A 24,582-nucleotide genomic window follows, 5' to 3' on the forward strand; every position below is an offset into this window, starting at 1 on the left:
CCTTCAACCAACTATAGCACAATCATTACAATTTGGAAATCTGCTAGAAGAAAAAAAAAGAAAAAAAATTAATTCTTAATCATCATACTAACAGTTCCCAGAGACGGGACTTTAAAGTATATATTTATGTGCAACACTTCCAAGGGTGGTGAATCTGTCACAGCTTCTCATGCTATCGTTTGTTATTGATTACTTTTTAGTACTTTACCTATTCATTATCATTTAGGTAAATATTTTTACTGTTGATGTTACCTTGTGTTTTCACCTTTAGGCCTAAGAAATAAAAGATTTAACTCTGAAAATGAAAGTTGGGTAACACTGAGTCTCCTTCCCCACGTAGCACCCATTAGTTGCACTGAGTATTAGCTGCAGTGGGTAGTGAAGAATGCACTTCCTGTCTCCAGGGATGGGACATTCACTGCCAGCTTCACTCACTTATACTGCCAATCTGGGCCTGGAGGCATCTGGGGCTGTGACATGCACAATCTCCAATCCTGCTGATGCCAAGAAACAATTCCATATCCTTTGGAAATTTTGTTTTTCATTATTTCCAAAATAAACTATAAAGTAACACAAGCAGAATACATTTACAGATTGAACGAGAAGACTGAAAATCATTTAGCAGTAACAATCAAAGAAACAAACAAAAACACAATATAGCCACTTGGTATGATTAAATTAGCAAAACAAACCCAAATCTTGGCTTATTTTTAGTTGAAGTGGTGCGCTCATATACTGCTAGTGACAGTGTAATTTGAAATAATCATATGGAAAGCAATTTTGCATCACAAGAAAAGTGAATTTATTTACATATTCAAAAAAAATTTGTTTAACAATTACACGCCAGATACTGTTGTAGGGATAGTGACTATTAAGAAAGTTAGGAAATAATTGTCAATCAGAAGTTGCAACCAAGGAGAATGAAATAAATTACAAAAAATAACAAACAAAAAAAAGGTGTACAAAAGGTTCTGGGTAATTGGGAAAACAGGGCAGAAAAGGTGATATTTGGGGCTGTGTCTGTATTGTTCATTGCTGCATTTACTCAGCAAGTACTTACTCAGTTCCTTCTATATGTCAGGAACTGTTTTAGACACTGGAGAAACATCAGTGAACGTAAGAGACAAAAATCTCTGTTCTCGTAAAGGTGACATTCCAGTCACAGAGACAGACAATAAACAAGGCAAATAAGCGACCTATATAGTAGATTGATAAGCAGTGTTAGGGAGAAAAAGCAGGATGGGGAGTCTGGAAAGGGGGTTGACATTTTAGGTAGGTTGGCCAGGGGAGGCCTCGTACAGCAGACATTGCATAAAATGTCTAAAGGGCACAAAGGATTGAGGGCAGAACATTCCAGGATGAAGGGACCGTGAATGGAACAGTTCTCAGGGGGACCTTGCTATGAGGAAGAGCTGGCAAAGAAAGCTGTTGGGGAGAGGGAAGTGAATGGGGTGGGGCGTGGAGCACATGCAGTCTGGGAGGCCCCAGGGAACCAGGCTATTCAGGTTACGTAAGCACTTCACTTTTTCTTTGAGTGGGGTACCCAGTCATTGGAGGGTTTGAGCAGAGGAGTGACAGTTCACACTTATGTTTTAATTAGTTCACATTCTCTACTTCAGAAAAAAGGATGAGTGGAAACAGGGAGACCAGTTAGGAAGATCACCTCTCTAGGAGACAAAAGAAAATTTTTGAAATAGTGGTGACAATGGAGGAGATGAGAAATGGTGCTATTCAGAATATATTTTGAAGGCGATGTTGATTGAATTTGCCAATGGATGGTGGCTCAGGGTCTTCAAGACCACCGCAAGGTTCTGTGATTTGCTAGGACTCACAGGACTCAGCAGAGACTTGTACTTGCAGCTATGATTTATTACAGAAAAAAAAAAAAGAAAAGAAAAGAAAAACAACTAAATGAAATTGGCAAAGGGAAAATGCACGTGAGGAGAAGGCTGGAGGAAAGAGGAGCAAGCTTCCAAGAGTCCTCTCCACATGCAGTCACAAAGAATGTGCTTAATTCCTCCTCACTCAACTGTGACAGCACACGTGAAACGTTATCTAACAGGAAATTCATGAGAGACTGACTCATTGCCCAAGGTTTTTACTGGGATATGGCAACCTAGACAACCTCTGCCTAGAATATACCCAACTTCTAGACTCCCAGAAAAAAGCAGGTATCCAGCATGACCATTGTTTGTGCAAACAGTTTAGGCACCGCAAACCACCCTTAACTATCAGGGAATGGTAGGAACCCTCCAGAAATGTATGTTCCTGACACCATCCAAGGGCCAACCACGCAAGCAGCTCTTCTAAGCATAGCCGTCTCAGGGCAGCTACGTTAACTCTTTTCTGCACATATAGAATGTGAGGTATGAGACAAAGAGCTGTTCAGGAAGAGAAATGGAAAGTACCTGGGTATTCTTAGGCAGTGAGAACACATATGTAAAAGGTGACAAGAGCAGACATAAATGGTACCTCTCCTTCACTCAGATGTGTGCAGTAAAATGCACTGGAGACATGGTAATGATCCCAGCAGACATGGTCCCTCCCTTTGTGGAGCTCATTTGCAATTTAATAGGATTGGTCAGCCCAGGCAGAGCAAAGAGCATTATGAAAAAAAGACCCTGGGGTGGCAAGAAACATGGTAAGTGGATGGTGGGTCACGTTGTTTGCAGCCCAGGGAAAGAAAGACAGTCACTTGGCCTTTTCTTCGTCTCATAGATTTGTCCTTTCTCTCCGTTCCCATCACCCTAACTAAATATCTCAAACCTGGATCACCGTGGGGTCCTCTCAGTGATCTTCACTCTCTCTTAATTCATCCTACAGTCTAAAATCAAATTAGGTTTCTTAAGATCTAATTCCAGGATGATTTCTAATGCTTAAGAATTTTTAATGTTTTTTCTACTTTTCACACTATGTTCCAAAATGAGAAACAAGTACTTAACGAAATCACACACACGCACTAAATTTTCGACAAAGAGCTTGCTCATTTCCATCACTATGCCTTCTAATCACGATGCCTTCTGGAAAAACCTCTCTTGAATCCTTCCATGTGGTCCTAATTCTTTTGTGAGACACCTCTGGGGCTCCTTCCTCCACTAGTCATTAACTACCTGGTCTACTCTACGCTGTCCTCACACTCCTTCCTACAACTTGTAATATCTGCAGAACACAAGCACCTCTTTCCCTCTGCTCTTCATATCTATTGATTTGATTTATTGACCTTTCTATCCAAACTTTTATCATAGGACCTTGCCATATCTACATGTATTAGTTATCTATTGCTGTGTGACCAATTACCAAATTACTGGCTTAAAATAACACTAAATATTGATTTATAGGTTCTGTGAGTTAAGAATTTGGGAGCAGCTTAACTGGGTGGTTCTGGCTCATGGTCTCTCACGAAAATGTTGTCTGGGGTTATCTAAATGATTGACTGAGGTTGGAGAATCTGCTTCCAAGGGGAGTCATTTATTTGGCTGACATGTTGGAGCTGGTTAATAGCAGGAGACCTTTCTTCTCCCTCATGGGCTTTCCCTAGGACTGTTTGAGTGTCCTTATCACATGGCTTCTGGCTTCCTGTAGAGCAAGTGATGCAGAGAGTACAAAACAAAAGCTTCAATGGTTTGTGATCTAAACTTGCAGAAGTCACAAAATGTCACTTCCACAATATCTTACCTCTCACAAAGGTCCACAATATTCAATATGGGAAAAGATTATACAGGACATGGATACCAGAAGGCAAGAGTTACTAGGGGCCATTTTGGAGACTGGCTATCCCACTATATCTGATTAAATTTACTGTCTAAGTTTTTTTTCTAGCAAAAGTACATTACCTTAAGCAAATCCAACATGAAAAAAAGTGCAAATACTGACAAAAAGAATAATGACTTAAAGCTTTTTAGCATAAGAATCCATCACTCATCAAAAGAATGTCGTTATATTGCAAGTACAACAGATTTTCCGGATAGCCTCTATGATATTAAGTGGGAACTGTAAGCATGCTTGCTTCCATCTCTTAGTCTCAAGGCTTAATTTCTTAACTAATAAATGTAAGTCCATCTCCTTAGCATTACACAAATATTTCTCCTTTCTCTTTTCCTCCACCAGTCCTCACATATATCCACTCCTCTCCTCCACCATTTCACTTTAGGCCTCACTTTCAAACCCTTTCTTATGCGTAGACAAACAAATAACCTGTGTGGAGTTAATGGAGTTGAGATCTCCTTCCGCCATCAAAGTATGTTTTCCACCTGCTCACTAATGCCTAACATTCTGCAATTAAAAGATTCCTTTTTTTTTTTTTGACATGTGGCTTCTTGTCTCCAGTTAAAAATACCAATATTCTTGGTAAAAGGAATATAATTACAATTTTATCAGCTGTCTGTTCATTAGTATGAGTTTTTCTGTATGTCTCTTGAAAACAAGTTTTCAGAAGGGGGAAGAGGAAAAACAACGCTGGGGGTTGGGTAGCCCTCAAAGGGCAAAGTCAGGGTAGAGAAGGGGGAACCTCATAAAATAGAAGGATACACTTCCTCACAATTTTTTCCAGGGCCAACTCTTTTATGAGACTTTGTCAAGGATAGAAAATCAAAGGCCTTTAACCTCATTCTCAAACTAACCAGACTCACTATATTAAGCCATATTTCCTCTGTGCACCATCTGCCGAAGTCCATCAAAATGTGGAAATGAGGACAATCCCTTAAAGAAAACAGAAAAAGAAATGACTGATGAACACAAGCTACAAAGATGGTAACGAAGAACTGGAAATGAACTATTGTGTAGAGTGGCTGGCTTGTTAAGCCTTGAGATTAAGCTTGTTTGTTTTAATGATGACTTTGGTTCATAAGCCCTTAGCCTTGTTATTTATTCATAACCTTGCAAAGGCCTAGAATTCCTAATTTGCAAGTATAAAAAATGAGAAGCAATTTGCACACGCCAGGTGTCTGGACAAATGCTCTCTATTATCTGTATAAACCAGATGTTCAATGATTTGAACCAAGTTGAACAAAACACTTATTGTTCATTTACAAGCTGGCATCCCACTCCTACAGAGACCCCAGGTTTTGCAGACCCTTCTGTAGTTTTTATCTAATATGGAAAAACCATCGTCCAAAAATGATGACTTTTCTGAATGATGTGCTGCTGAATGTAATGGTTGGGTTGCTCTGTAGAATTTAATGGCCTCAGAGTTTTCTTATGATGCTTAATAAATGCCCCAGGAACACAGACTTAGAACACAGACACTAAAGCCAGTTTTAACCACTGCACCAAAGTCCTTTCCCATTTTTATTTAAACCGATTGCCATGAGAAAGAGAGCTAGCACTTATTAACACATCTATTATAGATCAAGCATCCTGCTAGCAGCTGAAGTCACGTTATCTCATTTCCACAATTGACTGGCTCATAAACTATCCAATCTGACTTTATCATGACATTCAATGTTTTTCTATTAACCAAGTTAGACTGTATTTTGCTCGTGTTTTTATTTAGCAGAATAGGCTGTTCTGACACCAGAAATTGAACAAAATTCAGCCCCCCATGACTGAATGCATTCACAGCCTTATCTTTTTTGTAGTGCATTCATGCTCCCATGCTCATCCAAAAGAAAAAATGGGCTTAAAGGGCCTAGACCTCTGTGCAGGGCAAGGGATGCTGTAGAGCTGTGAATTGATATGGGGCACAGCAAGCGTAGCAAGCCTGAAAGAGCTGGGCTCAACCCTAGAATGAGCAGTCCTAGAGACAGCAGACATGCAATTACCTGAAGCATGGAGAACAGAGTCCACCATCAGGCTCAGCTAGAGGATACAAACAATTTTCAGAAGCTGGAGAGATGTGCTCAGATGAGTATCAGGATTTCTAAGCAGGACAGAAGACACAAAAGAAGCTTGTCAAGAGTATTCAGACCAGACCGCAGCACGCAGAGGCCTAGGCTGGATGGCAGAAGCTGTGAGAAGAGATAGGAGTAACAAATCCCCTGCGCTGGAAGAAAAAAGTTAACATGTAAATCAGGAGGGCAGAAAGAACCAAGAATCTGAAAGGCACAAGTGATGTCACAGAACAGCTCTATCACTCAGATAACACTGATGAGCTTGTGTGCCTGTTCAAACAGATCCACAGGTTATGGTCTGCAATGGATGACAAGGGCCCTCATCACCTCAGAGTACTCAAATGGAGCTTGCAAATGGTGCTCTGTGAGCTCTATATCAGATAGAAGAAGCTTTAAGGACAGGTGTATCTTCATGGTAAACACCATTTACTAGAAGAGATCTCCAGCTGAAGAGTGGCATGATGCAAATCCATTCTAAGAACGCCAATATATTGATGCCCTCCCTGGGTACATCTGGTAAACAGTTGCTTACACCTGTATAGTATTATAATTTTATGTCAGTGCTGGAACATATACTTCTCTATATCAGGGCTTTTCAAACATTAAGGTTCACAAAAATGACTTGGGGCTCTTGGTAACATCCAGATTCTGATTTAGTAGGTCCGGGTGGAACTGAGACCCCTCATTCCCAACAGACTCCCAAGCGATGCCAATGTTGCTGCTCCTAGCACCACATGTTAAGTAGCAAGGCTCTGGATTAAGGACGGGATCCTATTTTTTTCTGTTCTATCAACAACTAAACCACATAATATTCAATAACAAGCCACACTAAACTGGCATCTGAAAGAACACAGATCCTTGCTTTCCTGGTGGATAATTATTTGGATTTTATGTATTTGAATAATTTTTTTCATTAAACAACACCTCAATTTAAAGATGTATTCATATTACAAGTAAAAATTTTTTGTTTACTATGGTTGTCATAAAGTGGGTTATGCGTGCGTGAAGTCAGGGAGAAAGCAGAACTAGCAGTTGAGCTTCCTCATCTCCATCCTACTACTGTTGTATTGTGACGAATAGCAGTCGAGTTTCATTCTTTTGCATGTTACTTTCCAATTTTCTCAGCACCTTTGATTGAGGAGGCTTTATTTTCTCCATTGTACATTTTGTCTCCTTAATCAAAAATTATTTGTCCATATATATATGTGGGTTTATTTCTGTGGTCTCAATTCTCTTCCAGTGATCTGTGTGTCAGTTTTTCTGCTGATACCATGCTGTTTTGATTACTGTTACTTTGCAGTATAATTTGAAGTCAGGGAGTGTAAATGGGCAGAGGATCTGAATAACCTGAACAGATACTTCTCCCAAGAAGACATACAAGTGGCCAACGGATATATAAAAACATGCTCAACTTCACGAGCAATTAGGGAACTATAAATCAAAGCCACAATGAGATACCACCTCACACCTTTTAGAGTGGCTATTACCACAAGACAAGTAATAACAAGTGTTGGAGAGGCTATGGAGAAAAAGGAACCCTCATATACTGCTGGTGTGAATGTAAATTGGTACAGCCATTATGTAGAACAGTATGGAGATTCCTCAAAAAACTAAGAACAGATTTACCATATAACCCAGGGATCCCTCTTCTGGGTATCTGCCCGAAAAATTTGAAAACATTTATTGTCCATTGCAGCATTATTCATGGTGGCCAAGACATGGAAACAACTGAAGTGTTCTTCAATAGATGATTGGATAAAGAAGACGTGGTATATATATATATACAATGGAATACTACTCAGCTATAAGATGAAATACTGCCATTTGTGACAACATGGATAGATCTTGAGATTATAATTCTAAGTGAAACAGATAAAATGGAAAAAGTCAAGAGCCGTATGATTTCACTCATATGCAGGATATAAAACTGAAAGAAACAAATAAACAAGACATATAAACAAACAAAAACTCATAGACACAGACAGCAGTATGGTGATTACCAGAGGGAAAGAGAGGAGTGGGAGATAGAAAAGATTAAATGGGGTAAAAAATATGGTGACAAGAAGGAACTTGACTGGGTGGTGAATACAAAAAGCAATATACAGATGACGTATGATAGAAATGTACACTTGGAACCTATGTAATTTTATTAACCAATGTCACCCCAATACATTTGATAAAAAAGATGATCTTGTATAGATCACTGTCTTTATAAAAACTCCCAGAAATTTTACTGAGTTTCTGTTTTTTCAACCTGGATGTTTAGCATACCCTGGAATTTGGAAGGTTATCAGACCATTGTTGTGTTTTGTTTGTATGGTTGTTTTGTTTTCAAATGCAAGTCACAACCAAAGTTGACTAAATTTCTCCTAATTAATGAGAAAAATACTTTTTTTCTATGCAGTTGTATGGCCAAGAACCAGTTCTGATGAACAACCGGCGCATTTGCTAAACGATTTTGGTGGAATTACATGGGTATGTCAAAGAATGTAAAATAATAATTTTCAGTATGACAGAAAAGAGCACTGGAGTAAGCCCAGTTACCGTCTGAGCTGGCCGTTCATTGCCTGGGAAACCTTGAAAAAGACACTCATCCTCTCTGAGCCTCTCAGTTCTCCCTGTCTTAAACGGGGATGATCACCCTTGGTTTGCTTACCTCAGAGTTTCAACTAGCCCATGGCACACCTTTGCGACAATTAGAAGAAGATGTTCCCTCTGAGCAACCCCTGCCTTGTGCAGGCTCATAATTCAGCATTTGTTATGTGGACTAGTTTAAGGCCTTACATGTCCCCTTAATAGGGACTAACTCAGGTGCAATGAATCAACTTGTACATCCATGATGGTGGTGAGGATAAAATGAAGGCACTTCGTAAAATGTAAAGTGCAATACAAATGAAAGAGAATTGTATAGACATGAATGGAATCAAAATTTGGATTTCAAACCATAAATTTAGAAAAACTTCATGAATGTGAATTTCTCAAAAGTTTTTAATTTTAAGTACCTAGCAGACAATTCAGGTATTTTTAAACCAAGCTCACTTCTTTTTTTGCCTGAATTATGCAGAGAGCCTTCAAATGAAAAAGTATATTGCACACACACACACACACACACACACAAACACACACAAAACTTAAAGAAGATGTTATGCTCTCCATTTAAAAAAGCAGCTAGAATAATGTTTAATAAGTTGATGGATAATAAAATATTTATAAAATGCACATTCCAGAGTACATAACACGTGGCACAAAGTATCTGTACAGTCCCATCCACTGAATTACCATTGCAAAAATCCTAATCTTCTTCCGTGTCTGCTAAGAGTCCACTAAAATGCAATAAATTCCCAGATGAATATGTCGATCATCAGTTTTGATGTCCAATGAGGCCATTATGAATCACATCAAAAGCAAACCATCAATGATCAGTCTGCTTTTATATAAATCAGTACCATCAAAAGGAAAGGCAATAATGCAAACCCAAGTATTTCGGTGGTTTGAACTACTATAAATTAAATCCTTCATTAAAGCACACACATTTCTACTTTCAACTTAGATACTAAGGCATTTAGTCATAGTTTCCATCTCCTCTTCTGCTCTGTATTCCAGGAATGGACGAAGAGACAGTACTTAATACTTCTTTCAAGGTACTGTTAATACCATTGGCAGGGGAAGCTATAAAATGTTGAACAAAATTAAAAGGACCCATTTCTATCACCAAAGAATAAGCCAGAGAATTTCACCAGGCTGATATATTAAGTTATTGCATTTATGATACGAGCACTCTATTTTTATAAATTCTCAGGAATTATGTTTAATTATAATTATCACAGAAAAGTAAAAAGGAGAAAATAAACTAGACAAATGGTGAGGGACTCTGAGTTTTGAACTGACATATTCCTGTTCCCAATGCCACTAAATGGTCATTTTCTTTAGGCTGTTGGGGTACTAACCAATGAAGAAACCAGCTTGGAATCTGATCCTAATTCATCCTAAAATATTTTGGGGAAAAATAAGTCATCTATACAAGATTGACTAGATCCGACATATGAAACCCTTTTATATAATGGTTTTATAAAGTTACAATTACTAGCCAATGGCAAGATTAGAAAAATGAGTTTCTGGTTGCCATGACAATTCAGACAGCATACTACCACCCACTTCAATAGCAACCCTTAAATAATGAACATAAAGACAGATAATGGAGCCCACACAGAAGTGGGTGTCAAAAGCTAAAAGTTAAACTCTAGATACTGTAGTATCTAATAGAGTGACATAGGAAGTGATCACTGAGTAATGGGGGTATTTTCTGAGGTAGAGATCAGTTTGGTAAAACCCAGGATGGTTCATAAATGTCCACACCCCGACCTATGCTAGTAGACACTAATTTGTCATTACTATCTCAGCTGGCAGGTGCAGCTGACAATTCTGTAGAATGCTTACCAGAAGAGAGAGAATGTTTTATGCTTTACCCACTGTGTAAATGAATGTTACAGGTATGAACACATACTTAAACCTATTAAAATAAAAGCTAATGAAATGTTCTATTTAAATGAGAATTATGAGAAATGAATATAGTACCTCTTAATGTACTAAACAGACTGGTCTACCTGGCAGACATACGCAATAGACAGGTAAAGGGGAAATATAAACTGGATTTCACTGAGATTAAAAAAAAAAAATATTGTGAGGTATATCATTAATTTTGATACAAAAGAAAAAAAAGTGTTGCTAATATTATCAATTTCAAACTCATCTTAATTTCAGAGATATTAATTAGAATGTGAAAAAAACTGCTTCTTAAAAGTCATGAAATACAGTACATACCTGTGTGTATTCATATATAACTCTTTTTTGTAGTGTGGTTTAATTTAGTCAATAGTATTTTAGTACTTCCAATGTGCCAGCTGCCTGTGCAAGTGCCAGTTTTACATGATCAGTCAATAGTATTGTTGCTTTTATGAACCCTGAGAGAAGAATCTCACTGTTTACGGACAACTGTGAATAAGATTCTGGGGTGCAAAATGAACACATTATGCAAGTAATTTAATAAAGCATGTTCCAGGCTAGTATGTCTTGATACAGTTGCAGGCAATAAGAATGATATATTTTTAAAGTCACAAATGTTAGTGTCAAAGCCTAAGAATTCTAGGTATTTATCATTTATCTCCAACTTACAACATGTTACCAATCAAAAATTACTTACAAATTAATATGTTTCACATAAAACAATATGATAAATTTTGAAGCGGGTGGAGGCCAGATGATAAATGCCGTTTAATTCCCAGCTAGCTAAATTGTTATCCTCTAGTTACGTCTCACACCGTAACAGATTTTCCAGCACCGGACAACTTCCCCTCTCTCACATCTCAGAGTTTCCATATTCCCCACACACCCTCCTCCTAGTGGTGAGAACAAAGGCAAAAACATCTCCTAGTTGCTCATGAACATCTGGAGATACAAGTTGGTGTCTCTCAGAGTCACAGCATTGTTTCTGGTATAGATAAATCTGGGGGTATCAGTGGAAACAGATGTAGGGACATCCCCGAAGGAGCACCCATTCCCAAGTTCAGGATGTTCATAAACTGGGTGTTTATGTTTTCAGTGAGAGACAATCCAGATTAAACTGGATGATGAGCCTGATGCTATCCTCAGCCCAATTCCAGATTTAAACACTCTTTGCCTCAATGAAAAATAATGGAGAGAATGTAATTCTTCCCTGACCTTGTGAAATGAACATGTGCCCTTTTACTAAAAGCCAGAAATATAGAGTCAGAGAACCGAACAGCTGAGAGGCTTTCTACCAATAGGGCTTCAGGCAAGTTCCTTAACCTTTCTGACTCAGTGTTCTGACCTCTAATTATGAGTCTCAAAGATGTCAGTTATGATCATCACAAAAAATTAAAACATTATTCTTTATTATCAGAAAAAAAAGTTTTACAATATGGTAAACTGTTACTGGTGTAATCCAGATGGTGGGTATACGGGCATTCACTTTGCCATATGCTTAAAATTTTTCATAAATGTTGAGGAAGAAAGAAACTATGCTTTAAAAAGCTTCTATCTCCTGGATGGGGTAAGATCTCCACCTCAGAGTTTCTCTAGTATCAATTACTGTGAAAGGTCTGAGATTATACCCTTCTTGCAAGCTAACAAGTTAGCCTAGACGCTTAAGAAGACATGAGACTCCTGATTCAGAGACAAAAAGAAACTATCATTCACATAGTATCCGCAGGTGCACCAGCTCCCCAAGTCACTTAACACAGGGAGACACAAAGAGGGCAAGGTGATTGCTGCACATGCTGTGGCTGTGTTATAGAGAGGAAGCCCATGCTTGAGAAATCCAAATTCTTTATAACAGGCAGTAAATCTGCCTGACTTTTACCCTAGAGGTTGACAGAATATTCATTTCAGTGGTCAGTAAACACACCTTTTTTTTGTTCCAGAGAGAGACCATCTCTAGCTTCCATAGCTGTTTGACAAAAGAGCCTGAAAAAAAAAGGCAGTCAGGACCTCGGCTTGCAAGAGATGCAGGAACAAATTGCCTCCAAACACATACTAAAAAAGATAAATCTACAAGTGGTATAATAATAACAGTTCCCATTTACGTAGTAGTAAATGCAAACTTTGTGCTAGGTATTTAACATTGATTATCACATTTCATGGGCACAAAAATTTCCTAAGAGGCAGATACTATTCTTATAACTTTACGAAAGAAGAAAATGAAGCCATAATTCGAGTCATAAAACTACAATCCATATTACTAAATAATGGAACTGGAATTAGAACACCTATGCTTTTAATCACTGTTCTTTACTATCACTTTTTAATTATATGATATATACTTCCATCCCCACATATGTCTCATTACTTTGCAATTAGTTGTCTGGGTGCCTGTCTTCCCCCCTAAACTATATTCATCGAGGACAGGGACATGTTTGCTGCTTTTATTTTCAAAGCCTAATAGTATGTGACTAATATATACTAGATGTTCAAACAATGTTGGTTAAAAGATTTTTTTTCTTTTTTTAAATTAGTCTTCAGTAAATTATTGCCAGAAAAAAGAGAAGTTACTTCTTGTGCCCTTTAGTGCTCTATTCTGAAGATAACATTTATTTTCAGATGAACAGTCATGTTATGCTACAAAATAAGCTGAGCACTTTTATTCTTATTTTTTTAAGATAAACGATAGAGTGGGGCATTTATGACATATTTAAAATGGCCTTTCCTGACACTTTTTTCTTTCTTTCTTTCTTTCTTTCTTTCTTTCTTTCTTTCTTTCTTTCTTTCTTTCTTTCTTTCTTCCTTCCTTCCTTCCTTCCTTCCTTCCTTCCTTCCTTCCTTCCTTCCTTCCTTCTTTCTTTCTTTCTTTCTTTCTTTCTTTCTTTTAAAGCCTGACTTACCCTGGGTATATCTTATGCTGAATTTCTAATGTATTTAATAAGTGAATTTTTGAAAATTTTAACAATTAGAACAGAGTAGTGGAATATTAGTGCAGCAAGGATCCTTGGAGGTAATTTAGTTAACTATTTAAAAATAAATGAACAGAGGAACCATTTCTCCAAAGAAAATGTTCTAAGAAAGTCTAATATATAAATGAGGTGGACGAGGAGGTGCTAGCTAAAGTGGAAGTAGTAATATGGAGCCCCACCTAAGTGTTTTCTCTGGTCCCTACTTAGTTGTCTTTGAAGGGTACTAGGGAGCCCTAAGATTTGTTTTAAGAAACAGTTAGAGATCAGCTGATCTAGTCTATTCTTCTCATTTTTGAGTCGAAATACTTAAGACCTACAGCAGCTCATCCACGATCTCTACTTAATTAATGGCTGAATTTTACCAAAGAGTTCAGATTTTCAAACTCTGTCTAGTGTTCATGCTACTCTACTGCCCCTTAATTAGTATAGAAACATAATAATATCACAGCCTCAGATTTGCCCTAAATGATATTATTATAAATCATGATAACTAAAGCCAAAGTTATAAACGCCAAAATGAAAGCACCATGCTGGAAACAGCCTGTGCTAACTCAACTTTCAGAAGAAATGTGTCAAGAAGTGTGTCAAGAAATGTGTCCTTCTCTAACCTGATAATGTGGCCTTTGTGCATGTCATAGTGTCTAAAAATCAGCAACTCCCAGAAATGGGTATTTCATTTATTAATGCAGGAAGTGGGCTGGTCCACTTTTTCATTCCTAAGGTGACTGGAAATTTGGTGCCTTCATAGCAAAATTATGAGATTTGGTTTGATAATACTTAGGATGTTAACCCTTAACAGGAAAATCCCTAACTAATGCCGCACTTCGAAGTAAAGATTTTTCATCAAAAATAATCTGAACAAGAACAGTGTCTTCCAACACCTCATCCCCCAGCCTCTCTCCTCTACAGGGCTCTTTGTTTAAGCCTACAACTGCATTAATCTGAAAGGGGTAAACCTTTACTCTATCATCGGTCCCAGAGGTGCTCAGTTAATGCTTTGTTTTCAAATTTCCATTCTCCAAACTTCTCCCTTTTCTCCCCAGATCATGATAAAACTCCAAGAGATCAAAAAAAATTAGTACCATTTTATGGTGACTGAGTGTTGTTGTGAACTGCTATTATGGGGACTGAGTTCCAAATTGCTTGTGGCTACAGAGCCTGAAACCTATGCAGTGACTCAGTGAGTATTAAAAAAATATGTTTCTAATAATATATAGATATACACACACACACACACAAAAAAAAACACAATATTCTTCCTCCACTGGAGTATTCAGTGCTGCCCAAACATGCCCTGTACATTTATTTTGCATGAGATTTCCTCAGATTAATATTATATTTATAACATAATATAATATAAATGTAAACATAAAAATAATTCTAACACGTGAGTGAAGAAAACTAAGTGACATTTCAACAGTGCCTAGAGTAATACCCACACTATTACTATACATTGTAATTACTATTACTATACATTGTACAATAATTATACATTGTCTTGAATTGAATTGATTGGAATAGTTCCCATCAATACAACCATCACGAAGGCAAAGCAGATCACTTGGCCTCCATCTGTATCCATAGAGTTGGTGCCTTTTGGAGATTTTTCTCCCATTGATCTATTAAATTAATTGACAAATTTTATAAAATCTCTATTATATGTCAGATACTGTATAGGCACTGGGATATTATGGGGAACAAGTCAAACACCAAACTCTTTCCAGAGCCCAGTGTGGAAGAAAGTCAAGAAAGTAGGCAAACACAACATATTCTGAGACATGCTAAGGAAGAAGAACTGAAGATGCCTGAGAAAGTACAAAGGAAGGATACCTAACAGACACAGGAAGTCAGGGAAGGCTCCACAGAGAAAGTAATGCCTAAATTGAGACCAGAATAACCTGATAATCTGGCCTTTGTGCATGTATCTCCAATTGCCAGAACCCTCTTCACTCTTAGTTTAACCAGTTCATAGCACTGTTTAGGTTTAGGTTTAAAGAGTACATCTTCAAGGATACTTTCTTTCCCCAGACCAGCTTCTTGTATTTTTCACTTTCAGAATACTAATGACACTTGTCATTATCACTTCATGTCTCTCTCTGCAATCAGTCTGAAGGTCCATGAAGGTAAGACTATGTCTACTTTGTTACAATTGACTTAGATGTGCGCTTGGTCAGATAAGAGAATGGAAGAGTGATGGGATAAGAGAATTGGGAATATTGGCAAGGAGTGGTTAAGCTGATGGAATATCAATCTAGATACTATTAACAATACTTCTGCTACCACTACCAGATAGCTATTATGGAGCACTTTTTATGAGCTAGATAATATTCTAGTAACGCTATGAGGGGACTTATAAACAGAGTTAAAGTGAGGGATCAAGAGGCACTGGGTCTCCCTGATATTGAAGAACACTGTTGGGGAAGGTTACTGAGTAAGACATCTGGAAAGACAACTGTGGTGTGTACAATTAAAAGATGACCAGTAAAGGTAAAAACTTGGAGTCATGGCAAGGTCCCAGGGGGGGTGGCTCAGATGGAGAGGAGGTGAAAGAAGGAGTGATGTCAGGAAGAGACTGAGAAATTAGGTATTGATTGAGTTATTCATGAAGATGTAAATTTGGAAGAGGAGGAAAACTGCAAATTAAAGCGAAGAGGAGGTACATATGATAGCATAACAAGATGACCTCAGTTTCAAATTAGCAGGCGTTTTGCACAGAAATAAAGGAACGTAATGGCTTGAAAGTAATGCTGGGGTAAAAGGAGTATACCACACCTACTCTAGTGGGCTGAATGGTGACCCTGAAAAAGGTATTTCCACGTACTAATCCTCAAAACCTGTGAATTTTACCTAATTTGGGGAAAACGTTTTTGCATGCATAATTAAGGATCATGAGATGAGGAAATCTACTGGATTATATAAACCAATGAGAGAGAAAAAAAAAAAAATAAATAACCTGGTAAACCCTTATAGAATTTATCATCTGTAAATATGGTTTCCTTCCCTGTCCAAAATCTTTTGAGTTTGATGCAGTCCCATTTGTTTATTTTTTTTCCTTTTGTTGCCCTTGCCTGAGGAGACATATCCATCTGTCTCTGATAGCTAATCTATCAGCCACCCAACATACATTGTCAAAGGTCATAAAAAAATAACCTATGTGCTAGAACAGCCTCAGAGTTGATTCTGTCAGTTTTTAAGCATTTTCAGATAACAACAGCCATGGCGAAATCTTACATGCTCCTCAAAACTCCTTAATGGAGTAAAGATGTAATAAATGTTTCATTATCATCATTATCATTATTTAATAAAAAGGGTCTACAAAGCAATCAGAGACATAATTTAGGACTAAGGTTCTCTTTGCCAAAGGACAATCAGAGCTCTAGGGCCCATCTAAAATAACGTACATCCCAAGTATCACAATGACCAATCATGGGAAGTCCTCATTTCAAATATTCCTAAATCTTAACATACCCCTGATACGTACAATAAACAAGGCTGTCATCACATTGTATCTGGGAAAGACATAGACCTCTTTAATCAGTAGTAGAAATCTCTTACCTTTATGACTGTCAGTCATTTTCTCCTGTGGTTATGCTAGATACTAAATTTCTTTTTATTCACTTTCATTCAGTTTACTAACAGAATGACTATTTGCATAAACATAGGAGAGTAGATGAGGGTTCTGTGGGTTGGTAGTAATTTGGTTCAGTATTTTGCACACATTTTTCAAATTAATGCATTAATTTGGTATATTTAAATCATACTGCCCAATTCTCAAATGTTTGGGGTTCTTAAAGTAAAAAGTAAGCCTTACCAAACATATTTTGGTTTAAACTTTCCTGAGAGGAAATCAGTACGTGACTCACTTCAAAGATAGCGATTACAATAGGGTGGCCCTTAAGTGAGCAGAGCCTTTTCTCCATGTAATAGTTTACGAGATCAAAGCTATTAACATTTTTTTGTAACTTAAGCTGGGCACATTTGGAAGGGCATCTCAAACTCTTGTCACATTGCTCAAACAGAAATTGGAAGCTCAAATGCACTAGAGTTTAAAATCCTTCTGTGCTGTGATCTTTTACAAACTCAAACTATTGAGAAGTCAGCAAAAGACATACCAGAATGCCTTCCATTTCCTTTCTTTCACTACCCTTTTCTTTGCCAGAGCAAAAGAATGTATAAGACACAAAGACAACGATGTACTATGGGGCCATGGAGAAATACCAAACCTCTTTCATATTTCTAAATATTCATCTGATATAAATACCACAAAATTTTACTCAGTAAAATACAATTCATTCACAGTGAGGCCCAATGAAGAGCAATAAATATATGAAGTGTTAAGAGATTAAATTTCCATAGCCAAAGACAAATATGTTAAGGCAGAAATAATTTGAGCAACTTTCATCTTTTTTCAAAGTCGGATTGACATTGGGCCAAATTCTTATGACAAAAACTTTTTATAATTTGTTAATGTGTCAAAAAATAGCCTGCACAAATTGAAATATGGACTGAATTGGAAATATGATTTTGTTGGGTCATTTTGCACTATATTGCTTTGTTAATGCTTTGCATGCTAGTCTAAATGCCACGTTGGAAATGTTGGCATTTACAAACAAAATCTTTCTTGGGGGTGGATCTTAATTGGCAGAGCCAAAAAACAGAATATTCCTGGACTTAGAATAAATTTTCTTAAATCAAAATTTAAATATGGTTTTAAAGCAATTTGCCTTATTTTTAATTGTTTTTCCCTTATTTCCATGTAGAACAAAGGCATATTTTAGTGAATATGGTTGCTAACTAGTCATGCAATTAAATATAATTTGATGTATAAGTTAATTTTTGGTCAGTGACACATTATAACACTTGATAAATAGCTACTGATAATTAATTTACTTGAAAACCATATAGTCCTGCATTAAACCTACTAAAGAACTATGTGCACACTTCTAATAATGCTGATGATGAAAGTGGAGAAGTCAACTGAATCAATTGGTGCCATAGTTGATTTACTATTCATGGCAAATTTTTATTCTCACTATTTACAATAGCCACAAAGTACAGTATCATATTGCATTGCATAAATTGTCAGTGAAGGAATATTGTTATGAAAGTATACAAATATACCCCTCACCAAAAATTGACTGAATACATTCTAGGCTATATATCCACACACATAAATATATATAAAATATATATGTATATGCTTTGACTTCAGAGTATTTCTCTATTAAATCTTAAATTCCCCTTTTTAAAGATGGTGAAACCCTGTCAGTGAGGTCAGGCTGCCGAAAGCAGATCTGAACATGAAAATTCCCAAGAAGGCCTCACGCCCTTGATTATTTTGCTACCGTGAACATTTACTGTACCACTATTTCTTCCCTAGAAATTCTGTCAGACCCTGGCACATTTTGGGCATTTTCAATATTTCACCTGAAGATCGCAAAAACTATCTTTTCCTCATTTTATGTGCACGCCTCATGTTCAGTGTAACATTCTCTTCTTCTCTTTTTATATTTGAATCAGTAGAAAACTATAAAAAAGAAATTAAAAGTAGAGCAAAATGAAAATTTAAAAATTAGGTGTTAGTGTAAGAACACTTTTTATTTTAATCTTCCTATATATATATTTTTCAACATGGTGACCTCTTTTCCTATGGGGATGATACCTGACTAACAAAAACAGGAAGGAAAAGGAGAACGAGCAGGAAGTGAGAGAGCCTCTCTGTGCGCCCCAGAATCAGTAGGAAAGGAAGTTGGTAGAACACCAGATCTCCCCGGAGAACTTTGTAAAATTACAAAGACCGGCACATATGCCCAAACGCCAGAACACCTCAGTCCTGACTGTTCTATCCATAGCAATGGCAATTTTGCTGCTACTGAGGCAAGAGTGAGAGATGCTGGAAAGAAATTCAGATTATTGGTCACTACCTTCCCCACTGATTGCACAAGATAATATGTTGTCAAGTAATTAAATGATATATTTCATCACGATAATATTTTCTTATTTAATAAATAAACATTTTATTTAGCATACTGTCAAGGTTAGATTTTAAGACCTATGCAGTTTAGGAGAGTCTTATAAGTTTGAAGAATATGCATGAAAGCACAATAAAAGGGCATGGTAGGCTATCAAGGAATATTTTTGATTTTATAATTTAATTGCAATAACTGCAGTGCCAGGTGTGTCTACTCTGAAATGCATCACCTTATCTGAAGAAGAGTATTTGGTCAGCTACAGTAAATAGTGTTAATGACCCTGGTGACCCAAGCTTGATTGCAAGCCAAAGGTGAGTATGTTTCCTTCCCAAGCCACTCTTTCAATTATGGTAATAGTGTTATTTATAACATGTCACCACCAAACGGCCTTGGGGCTTGGGCATGGTCAAGAACAACCCTAGAAAAGGACGATGGACAGTAGATATGTCATCCAGTAAGATAAAATTCCAAGCAGGTACTTGCCAACTGTGCAATGGAGAGAGTAAAACAGTTATGTACAAACTGAAATTTGTAAAACTTGGTGTCTTCAAATGGTGATGTGTTCAGTGTGAAAGACTGAGCAGGCATACAATTGATGCTTCATAAAAGCCGTCATAGCAATGACTACAAGCAAAATGACAAATTCTTCAAAATAAAGAGATACTTAATTTGAAGTACATATTTATTTGGCCCACAATTATGCTAGCGGATTTTTTTTTTTAAATGAGTCAACATCAGTGAGTGCTGTAAATTTCAAGAACTAGAGCACATAAACAGTGTGGACATAGAACATCACGATACTGCTAATGAACACAGCTAACATTTATTGAATCTAACTATATGCAAGGCACGTTACATGCCTTACACATGTTATATCAATTAATTATTTTAACCATGTAATGAGACAGATGTATACTATTATTATCCCTGTGTTTTGGTGACGATACCTAGGCCTGAAGATATTATGTATGATGCCCATAGTTCGTTTCCACTGAAACCTGGACTCAATAGTCCCCAATTAAAAACAAAACAAAACATAGATTTGAAAAAAAAAAAAAAAAGCCGATCTGTTTCCTTGCTTAACCATCATACATACAAATGTGGCACAAAAGATGCCAGCAATTACCTTCCTTTTTGTGGTTATCATGAAACCATGAACGGGTTCACAATGTTGGTGTTAAGTTACAATATGGCAATTTCCCTTTATTGATCAAGAGTACGTATGGTGTCCTAAGGAACCCAGAGCACTGTGTTAGGCGGGAAACAATGACAAGGGGGATAGAAGACATGTGTTTGCTGCTGCTCTTCACATGCTTCCGATACAGCAGTGAAAGGACTAAGGACCAGCGTGAGTAACATGCACATAATTACAAGTGAGGGAAACATGAAGATGATGATAAAAATATCAAGACACTAAGAAGAAAGAAAATACCAGAATCATCAGGGGGACTGAAATCAAAGAAGGCCGATAGGGTTGTTCTTTATAAAATAGCCTTTATCTCCTATTGATTCCTTCTTGAATTCTTTCAAAATGTCTGCTACTGTAGGAGGCCTCAGTGCTTATTCCTAAATCCCTAAATACAAAATCTTTCCATCATGAAGTCACAAAGTCATTCTGATGAAATGAAGAAAGAAAAGAATGGGATTTTTAAGAATTATTATTATTAATATACCTATGTATTCCCTTCACCCTCCACTCACCTTTTGTTCAGGGGTTCCTATCAAAACGTACTACTTATTTTGTTACTCATTATTCTCCATTGTTGTAATTCCAATACCATAAAATAGTCTATGACATTAGGCAACCAAAACTCTGCCCTTACTTTCAATATCGGATATTTACTTGAATATGAATTAGTTCGGGCTGTTTCTGTTGGGATTTACTGTCACCATTACAAGAGAAGGAATCTGTCTATTCCTCCCACCTCATTTCTCTCTTCCCTTTAGAGGATGAGTAAAATCCCCAAGCCACAGTCATTCACTTAAACAATTGAATATGAAATGATTCTCATAAACCTACACTACTTTTTACTACCAAATCTTTACTGAAACTGGTTTTATTTGTGCTGAAAGAGTGGAAAACTGTTACAATAATGACTAAAAAGGTCTATAGCATTTTATAGTCAAAAGGTTACCCCAAAATCTAGAAACTTATTATTTGGTTGGTAATGATTGAGGTCACATGTTTTACAAAAACACATGGGCTTTATAGCTAGAAGAAGAACTGATTGGACCCATAATTTCCAGGATTCTTTTGTTTGTCTGACTTCTCAGAACAAAAAAACAAAGCACTACCACATCTATCTCAAAAGAAAAAAAAAAGTCAATGCGGCTCTTGATAAAAATTCACATCATTTTTTAGCAATAACAACAGAATATATCTGCAGGTATATGGCCATTTAAGAAAATGCCCTAAGCAATTGGTTAAATTTCATGATAAAATACTCAGAATGCTTTGGTTTTCACAAATTTGGCAAGGGCAAGGAGTTTATGGAAGGGATGCAATGCCGATGTGACATATTCAACAAAGATGAAACCTGTCGTTATCCAGGGATGTGCTGGGCTGTTGGTGTGGGAAAGAAGTGTTGCCTTGTCCTGGCAAGAACAGTCAGCAGTAGTGTGTCTGACTGCTGGACATCTTCACTGTGGACCTGGCAAGGCCCAGCCATCGAGTGACAAGTGCAAGGCTTGGGCTGGATGCTGGCCCAAATTTTGAGGATCCTTGGACCAGCTTGCCCTGACTGCTTTCAAGCAATCTCTCAGGCTTGACCATCATCACTGAGCTGATATTCAGCCCAGTGTTGGAATCATGCTCCTGGCCTCCAAGAGGCCCTCTAGAAATGCCCTAGCTCTGGCACACTACAAGGAAAGAGGCAATGCTCTATGAAATCTCTGTATTCTTTGGAAACATTATAAATAACAAGGCTTGAGGGAAAAAAAAGGGGCAGGAAACAGAAGGAAAAGACATCATTTTAACCAAAAACATTTAAGACTAGGTATGATGGCACAAATCCTTGACACTCCTCCTATGGAGGGAAGAGATTTATTTTTCCTCCTTTTGAATCTGAGTTAGTTTGTGACAAATATCACCATCATGCAAAGAAACCCAATCTAGTCTTGCAGAGAGACCATTTGGACAAACGGAGCTCCAGATGTCCCTGCCATTTATCAGACATGTGAGTGAGCCATTTAGATGTTCCAGGTTTAGTTGCCATCTTACTGCAGCTACATGAGAGACTCCAAATGAGACTATTAGAAAAAATAAGGTTGTCATTGTTTAAGCCACTATGTTTGAGGATGGTATTTACAAAGCAATAGATAACTGAGATAGGTAAGTAGGATCTCTGAAAAACGTTACTTTCTCCTCTTGCATGGACATACTGCTGAGATCATTACAATGAAGAGATTCAACCTCATAAATGACAACACCGAAGTTATAGGTCCAATATTTCCTCAGAGTTTAAAGAACTTGAATGTTTCAGCAGTAACCCCTTTTTCGTGTTCACTATTCTTCTTCTAACATTGTATTTTGTTTAATATTGATCTGAGTTTTCAAAAGGACAATTTTAAGTTAAAAATTTTCATGAGAAAAGCAGTTTAAGGATAGCTTTTAATCCATTGGATGACTAAAGAACAAAACAGCTATAAATTGGAAAACAAAAATTGACTATATCGAAAGAGCTACACTTCCCTGAAGCAACATAACCTTTTGTCTCCTTTGCATATTTTCAGGTTTTTACTAGAGGGGAAAAGTGCCATGCAATCCATGCAATTTTCTACTTGAGAGAGTCTGAGTAAGATCATGTCCTGAGAAGTTGGGCTAAGAATTTTCCTTGGTATATGAGTATACACAAGAATTTTTATTTGCTCCTTTTCTTCCTGTAGACCTGGGTTTGTATATTTCTGTGCTTCAGGCTTTCATGGTTCCTAAATAAACTCTACACGCCTAATTTGTTTGATACAGATCAGAATCTGTAGCCCATATTAATTGTATAATTTAATTCATGTGTCTATTTTTTAAAACTTTATACTCAGAATCCCTTTTCAGTAATTCACAAAACTTGAAAATACATGTCAAAATTAAAAAAAAAACCTCAATTGAAATATAAAAATGTCTCTAATGTTTATATTAGCATATATTCATAGCACTTGCGATATAAGCATTATTTTACCATTGAATATTTATTGAGAGCAGAATGCATTGTGCAGTCACTGAGTAGAACTGATATTGCTCTTTATTTCATTAGACAGTAGTAAAACTATTTTTGCTCTTGTCCCTAACTGCCATTTCTGCCTTTTTCTATCTGGCTGTATCTGTGGCACCATGTTATCTAAAGAGTCCTCACCCACAGAGCAAGCTCTTCTGGAATCCCTCTGTGCCTTACCTGATATATTGCTCAGCTGGCTGCCCACACAAGCTCTTCCATCTGTCCTGTTCCTTTCCAGAGGTTTACGGGGTCCACAGAAAAGAAGGTGGTAGTGCCTCTTCTGTCTTCTCATGGAATTTTCTTCTAAACAGTTTTATATATGAAAAACAAACAAGCAACAGAAGTTCAGAGAAGTTTAGTTATGTCCCAAGATCACAAAGCTAATGAGTGATAGAACTGGGATTTGAGCCCGTGTCCACTTGAGTTCATTCTAAATACACATATTAGCCAGTAACAAACATATTGTTCTCCTTATTGTGGTATGCAGGGCAAAAACATGACAGTATCGTGAGCAGTTGGAGTGACTGACTCTTCAAATACATCTACCTTTTAGCTGAAGACAATTTGAACTGGGTTGCTATATCTTGCAACCTTGAGGGTCCTGAATAATACAATCATAATATAGAAGTCTCAGGAAAATGGAAAATACAGCTTTCATAAGATGGTTGGAGAAGCCTGCTATAGTGGATAATATTTTTTATAAATTGTAGAGTGGATAGCAATAGGGACTAGAGAATAGCCAAGACATTTTTGTAAAATCTTATTTTCAGCACCTTTGTAACCTCAAAGCATCACAATAACAGAGATTTTCTTATTCTGAAAAATAACATTTCCCCCACACTTTCTACCTCTTAAGAGCTATGTGTATATTTCTCAAGTAATTCTCCATGGGCATGAAAAAAACCTTCTAAATTTGAATTACATTTATTCAGACTTTTACCTTTACTGCTCTTATTTGTGTAATGTGTTTTATGTGAAATTCAAGCTTTAAAATCTTTTTCCTACTATTTGACCACTTATGTATGTCCTCAAGTTGGAAAAATGGAAGCACTGTGTAGTTCAAAATACCTGAAACATTTTGTGTCTTACCTAAGGAATACCTGTTTTC

General features: G+C 37.0%; 1 long non-coding RNA gene across 1 annotated transcript in view; it reads right to left on the reverse strand.

Annotated features, from left to right (window-relative positions):
- LOC141570426 (uncharacterized) overlaps window positions 1–24,582 on the reverse strand; it is a 615,584-nt gene that overhangs the window by 125,031 nt on the left and 465,971 nt on the right. Inside the window, exon 7 of the long non-coding RNA XR_012494434.1 lies at window positions 23,652–23,777. This is a non-coding gene — a long non-coding RNA (uncharacterized LOC141570426). The remainder of the gene's footprint in view (window positions 1–23,651; window positions 23,778–24,582) is intronic.

Source organism: Rhinolophus sinicus, linkage group LG03, assembly GCF_036562045.2.
Source record: "Rhinolophus sinicus isolate RSC01 linkage group LG03, ASM3656204v1, whole genome shotgun sequence".
Taxonomy (NCBI): Eukaryota; Metazoa; Chordata; class Mammalia; order Chiroptera; family Rhinolophidae; genus Rhinolophus; species Rhinolophus sinicus.